Genomic DNA, 7,129 nt, shown 5'->3' with positions numbered 1-7,129 from the left:
TGCTTAACTGAAGTTAAGCCGAGATGATTCCTCATCTTCACTTGTTGAAATTTGTAGCAATTTACAAGTTGGAGTTAAGCCGAGATTATTCCTTATCTTCACTTGTTGAAATTTGTAGCAATTTACAAGTTGGAGTTAAGCTGATTCCTTATCTTCACTTGTTGAAATTCGTAGCAATTTACAAGTCGAAGTTAAGCCGAGATTATTCCTTGTCTTCACTTGTTGAAATTTGTAGCAATTTACAAGTTGGAGTTAAGCTGATTCCTTATCTTCACTTGTTGAAATTTGTAGCAACTTACAAGTTGGAGTTAAGCTGATTCCTTATCTTCACTTGTTAAAATTTGTAGCAATTTACAAGTTGGAGTTAAGCTGATTCCTTATCACCACTTGTTGAAATTTGTAGCAATTTACAAGTTGAAGTTAAGCCGAGATTACTGTTTCTCTTCGCTTGTTGAAATTTGTAGCAATTTACAAGCCGAAGTAAAGCCGAGGTTATTGGTTAAACACTTGTAGAAATTTACAAGTTGGTTAACCCGAAGAAGATGCTTAACACTTGTTGAAATTTGTAGCAATTTACAAGATGACGTTAAGCTGACATATGATCATCCGTTGAAATTTGCAGCAATTTACAGGACAAGCTATTGCCGAGGTAAATCATCAGTTTGTATACCCGAGGTATGTCACCCCGAGAAGGTTGCACAAAGAAAGAAGAGCATACTAAAGACACGCAAAATATTTTAAGTATAGAATTATGCAAAGGCAGTCAAGAAAAGACAAAGGCACAAGCATTCAGAGAAGGAAAGTTGCATTAGACATTCAAGAACAAGGAGGCACATCGGCCATATGCAGAGCTTACATTGTCTGAAAAAAACAAAAAGGTACAAGAGTACAAGCGACAAAAAAGGAAAAACTTCAAAAACTGAGGTGATGCTTAATCGAAGTTAAGCCGAGATGATGTTTAACCGAAGTTAAACTGAGATGATGCTTAACCGAAGTTAAGCCGAGATGATGTTTAACCGAAGTTAAACTGAAGTGATGCTTAACCGAAGTTAAGCCGAGATGATGTTTAACCGAAGTTAGACTGAGATGATGCTTAACCGAAGTTACACTAAAGTGATGCTTAACCGAAGTTAAGCCAAGATGATGTTTAACCGAAGTTAAACTGAGATGATGCTTAACCGAAGTTAAGCTGAGATTATGTTTAACCAAAAGTTAAACGGAGATGATGCTTAAACCGAGGTTAAAACGAAATGATGTTTAACACTTGTTGAAATTCTGAGAGTGCACAAAGTTAAATGTCGGCAAAAGATTCGCCGGAGTCAAACGTCGTTTTGATTAGAACAGAACCACTAAGTGCACGCCAGAAGTGGTGACCAGAATTGTGAAAGGAATAAATGTTTCAAGAAATAGCGATGATAGTTTGCAAAGGCCAAGAGAAAGAGGGTCTAAAGGGGGTGCATTAAATACCAGAAGTTTTAATACATTGGTGAAAGCAGAACACATTAGGTCTGTGACTACGGCACGAAGCCAACTTCCCTAATGTGATCCTAAGTATAACTTATGTTCACATTAGGGGGCAAGGAGAAGGTGCAGGGGGAAGGAATGATAATTAAGGAGCAAGGAATGTTAACACTTGTTGAAATTTTTGAGCAAATTACAAGATGAGTTAATCTAAGATTATGAAGTCTACCACTTGTTGAAATTTGTAGCAATTTACAAGTTTGGTATAGCCGAGATAACACTGAAAGACGTTTCCGAGATATGATCATCCGAGAAGACCAACTAGCTTGTTAAGAGCTGAGAAGGTTGGCAAGTACAAAAATGAAGACCTTAAAGAACTAGGGACTGAAAGCAATAACGTCGGACTGATCTGCTTCGACGGACGACGATGGTTCAGCCTCGGTAGTCAGTTGGAGGAGCTTCTCTACCGTTACCTCGGCATCAATTTCAAGAAAGAAGCAAACTACTCGGTATCAGTGGCAGGTTGTGTCTCACCCCCAGAAGACAGTTGGAAAGAACTTCTCAGCAGCCTTCTCTGCCACGAAGCTCAGCATCAATCTCCTGAAGAGTTTGATCAAAGCTTTTCTCGGCGATTGGCACCTCGGCGTTTTGAAAGCAAGGATTGAAAGCAAAACTCTGGGAAAAGACATAGAAAACAGAAACAAGAATGTAATTCGTAAATCAAAAATGGTGATGAAGCTATTAGGAAATCAAGACAAAAAGATTGTACAAGTGTATCAAGCCAAGAACAGTGGCAGAAATCAACAGATATGTGAACAGTGTATATTCAAGAAGATGATTTGGAAACAACGGGTAAAACAACAATGGTGGTTAACAATGAAACAGAGCTTCTTGGAAAGCAACAAGAAATAAAACCAGGAGGAAAAGTGGCTTACCAAAAAGAGGGAAGCCGGAATGAGAATTACCAAAGTCTGACGACGGATGCGAAAATAACAGAATAACGTAAGCTTCACCGGAGGAGAGGAACGAAAACAATTGCAGAGCTTGAAAGCTTGGAACAATGATAGATTTAAGCAAAAGAGCTAGAAAGGAAAAAAAGCCAGAGGATTAAATGAAAAAAAAGAGAAAAATAGTCAAGAAGACGACAAAGTTCAAGAATAAAGCCAAGTGCGCAGGCACTAAGTAAATATGTGAAGAACAAGAAAGTAATGAACCAGACATGATGTTAGCAACAGAAAGCGGATATGACAAAGAACAGTTCCAGGCATTTTAGCAATAAGAAATCAAAAAACAGACGAGAACAGAAGGTCACAGATGGCAAATAAACAGATTCAAAGTAAATTAGAAGAGTTATGAAAGATTGAGCTTAATAGCAAGTAAAGAGTTTATGAACCTACCAAGTGAAATGAACGCCGATATGAAAATCGCCGGAGTCAAATAGATGATTGGAAATCAGGAACTCACCAGAGAGTGTGAGTGGAGCAGTTGCAAAGCTCATGGAGTTTACGAATTAATGGAACCAGAATCTCGGCTAGGAGGTGCGATTTCAAGAAGCTTGGAAAGCATGAAGCTTGATACTTGACACAAATGGACAGTAAGGTCCAGGGAGCTTTGAGGTCGGCAAGTTTGATCTCGGACAAAGGGGCACAGATGAACGAACAGTGTAAGTTCTATCACCTCAGAATGCCGAGGTAATAGAACCTAGGGGGCAGTTGTGGGGATATATTTTCTGAATACCAACACGTGGCAAGGTGACGCCGACGTGTCAGTCGAAGTGCCACGTGTCCTGGTCATGACGCCGAGGTGATCTCGGCAAGGCCGAGGTTATTTCCGAAGATATCGGGATCCGAGATAAGCGGATAAAGGACAAGAGTCCTAGGATGAAGAGGGAACTCAACTTGGATATGGACAAGAGTCCTAGATTGGGAGAAGACTTCAGTTTGGGTAAAGATAAGACTCTTAGAGAGTTTATCCTAATCCCACTGGGAGTCCCAGATTAGTAGTAATCCTAAGTCCATTAGGGCCAGGCTCCTTTTGGGACTAGGATTATATTGGCTATAAAAGAGAGGCACCCCCATGGGTCTATGGTATGCTTTTGATACTCAAGCTTGTGAGTTTAGTACTTGATTTATCTTTGAGAGGTATACTGACTTGATCATCGGAGTGCCCCCGGGTGGTCGAAACCACCGCGGGATTCTTATATTTCTGTTGCAGGTCAGTCAGGTGCCATCTATTCTGCCAGTGCTCTCCAGCTGGTTACTAAGCAGGCAGTGTAGTCGGAAAATCACCCACACACTGATGACAAGTAAATGTAAAACCGAAACAAAGAAAACCTAATCATTGGGTTGAATTCGAATAGAGGTGTCATAAATATTTTATAATTATTATATTAATTTAAAAATAAATAAAATACATTCATTTAAAATATTTTTATAATTCAAGATATATATTTATCAAACAAATATGTTTATATAATTTTTATATTAATATTGTTTGTAAAAACATTAATTATATATGTTTTTTAATGAAATTATTTTGAATACAATAAATATTATATATCTCATATATATTTTGAAGGCACCATGGTGGCATAGTGGAAATTCATGCTTTCTTAGAGATTGATGTTTTGGATTCTTTTTTTTTTTTTTTGACCAGGAATCCCTAAGGCTGGGTCCATTTATTATCTGACCCTACAAGCCAACCTGGGAAAGATGTCGATGAACCCACCCCTCACTCCCCAATTTCAGTCAAGGGTTATAAAGAGGTTGGTATAGGTTTCGAACCTGGGACCTTTGGTTATGCAGGTCGTTGACTTACCAACTCAACCAACCCTTGGGATTTTATTTTATTTTTTTTAAAAAAAGGTTCTAGGTTCAACTCCTCTTAACATTAATTTTTTCAATGTTGGACCATATGTAGCAAACCGGTCTAGTTTGCTCCAACCCACACCAGGGCGTCCGGTTTACTAGTTTAACTACGAATCTCACCGATTTAACTTAAAATAACTGCTTTCAAGTGGGAATGGTTAAGTGGATATATTTGAACTGGACCCTAGATCGATCAACGATTCAACCTGTTGAACAGTTCAGTCCAGTCTAATTTTTAAAACATTATGACGAACATTAGCTTCATGGATTTCCCTGACACTTAGGGTCGTGAATGCAAGCAACCAACAACACAAAATGATGCGACCCGAGAAATGCAAAAGGGATTCTCATTTAATACCTAAAGCTCATAAGCCAAGCATTGCTAGAAATGGTTTTGGAAAAATTAGATTTTTCCTCAACTTTGGTCTAATTTTTAGGTGGGACTCATGCTCCAAAGTTGGTGGGTCTAAGTGGTAACGCGTTTTATGCCGTGTTGTAATTCATGTAGTATATTTGGTTGATCAAAACCATTATCGGATGAATGAGAAATTGAAGTAAAAATGAGCTCCATGAAAATAGTGTTTTGGTAGAATTTCCATAAAGGTTTGAGTTAAAGTTTGTCCCACATCAGTTTGGTGGGCAAACTTTGAGTGGGTTTATAAGACTTGGGTTTGGAACATGGGGTAGGCCCCTTGGGGCACTCAAGTTTTGTAGAAGGGGAGATTATGGACAAAGTGGGTTAGACTCATTGAACCCAAAACAAACACACGCACGCCGCCACTCATCGGGGCAGGCTGGCCTAGGTACAGGTGGGTGGTATGAGGTTGGGTTGGGCTTGTCTTGGGCTAAAAACTTTTTGAATTTTATTTTTTCTAAAATTAAAAGTCTTACCTATTTAGAAATTTAAAAATCAAAATTAATTCTCTGTCCAATTTTTTCCTCCACCGAACAGGTTTTTTATCTGTTTGAATTTAAACCAATCAGATTCAGTATCTATTCAAAATTCAAACTGAACAGGTTTGTATCTGTTCATTCAAACCGAACAGGTCTTGTACCTGTTCGAACAGGTTTGCTACCTGTTGGATTCAAACCAAACAACTATTATTCTATCTTTAAATAGGCAGTCTCTCATTTAAATTTTTTACTTAATTTTCGTCCTCAATTTTGCCATTGTTCTCTCTACATTTGCTGCATTATTTTCCTGTGAGAAAGAGTGTAAACACAAAGGCTGTTCGTTGTACGAATAGTTTGTAGTGCTGCTACTATTCATTGTTGATCATTTTATATTGGGAGATAGATGTCCACAATCTAAAAGTATCGTAAAGAGGACGAATTTGTCTTAAGGATACAGTGTTCAACACTGGACTTGATCATAAAATTTGTTCGACAAATTAAAGAGGTAAGTAATTAATTTACCTTTTGTTTTTTATTTTTATCAGATTCTGATTTTGTTTTTGTAACAAAATAAGAATTTTTTGTTTTATTTCATTTTATATATTGTTTTGATTTTTGTAATCAAACAGTTTCTCTCATTTCTTTAATTCTTTGAATATAGTGAAGATTGTCCAACAAGCGTAACAAAAAAATTTCATTGAAGATACCAGTGCAAAGGGATCTTCTTACATGTTAATAGCTCATCATGGCATAAGAGGATTTGGGAGTACATTTATTCCACTTTTGGTAAAGGTAAAAAATGAAACTTGCTGGAAATGTAATTGGAAGCCAAGGAATTAAGTTGCAATCGATTCTTTAAAAGATCAAGATATATCCAAGTGAGGAGAAATACGGCTGTGAAGTGTTTTAAAACTTTGAAGATATCAAAGTGGAAAAGTACATTCTCAATAAAGATACCATAAACCCATAGAAAATCACTTCAGAAGGCTTCAATTAGATGGAAGGTTCAAAAACACCATCATCAAAATTACATACTGCTTGAAATGAAAATGAAAAGAGTCATGATAGACCATTTCTAATGGGATTCATGAAGAGAGTTATATCAGAAACCAAATCATTGCAAGCAAATACGTAAATGTAAAACCTTATAAGACCGGCTTATAACAAATATTACAAGATTGATCTAGGGTCAAATCAATATTATACTTGCTTCCGCTTCAGCCAAGTTTTCAACTCCACTCCTTTCACTTTCAACACCAAAAAAAGTAACCCTAAAGTTGCGTTTGGCTCATGAATTTGAAAAGGAAAAGAAAAAAAATGTGTAAAAATTGTGCGAAAGGTGTGTGAAATGAACAAAGAGTGTCACAGTGCAAGTGTCACGTAAGTGGCAATCAACACTAAGAATATCAACTTGACATAAATAGAGGCTTACTCCCTCCAGGCTCCATCCAATTTTGTTGTCCACTTTGAAATATCAAAGCATAAAGAGTGTAAGTTTCTAAAACTATCCCTTATAAATAGTCATAAGTATATTTAAAAGTGGGTAATAAAGGTGCAATTGTTGGAAATGATGCCTTTAAATTTGAATTCCAATGCATATTGCACGTCCATGTAAAAAGTTGTAGTCCTCAAAATGGACAAACAAAATGACATGGAGGAAATATTATATTTTGTGAATGTACATGTAACTCTTGACTTTCCTCTCAGCATTACATACACAAACACAAACACAAAAATAAAATAAAAAATTATGGAGTTTCTCATAACCCCATAACGATACATCATTTGTGGTATAGTAGAAATTATGTGTTTGACCTTTTATTAAAGTTTCGTTTGGCAACTTTAGTTGGGACTAAAAAAGTACGAAAATACAAAATAAGTTAAATAAGTTAATAAGATAAAATGTC

The 7,129-nt window shown here is 36.8% G+C and overlaps 1 non-coding gene across 1 annotated transcript; it reads right to left on the bottom strand.

Moving 5' to 3' along the window:
• Window positions 1-5,888: 5,888 nt before the first annotated feature.
• On the bottom strand, window positions 5,889-5,975 carry LOC114321537 (small nucleolar RNA R24). Its single transcript, XR_003650320.2, has one exon. It is a non-coding gene; the product is annotated as a small nucleolar RNA R24 (small nucleolar RNA).
• Between the last annotated feature and the right edge of the window lie 1,154 nt (window positions 5,976-7,129).

Source organism: Camellia sinensis, chromosome 13 (assembly GCF_055761805.1).
Source record: "Camellia sinensis isolate YWXY chromosome 13, ASM5576180v1, whole genome shotgun sequence".
Taxonomy (NCBI): domain Eukaryota; kingdom Viridiplantae; phylum Streptophyta; class Magnoliopsida; order Ericales; family Theaceae; genus Camellia; species Camellia sinensis.
The sequence above is the reverse complement of the archived record's forward strand: the minus strand, read 5'-3'. Positions and strand labels throughout refer to the sequence as shown.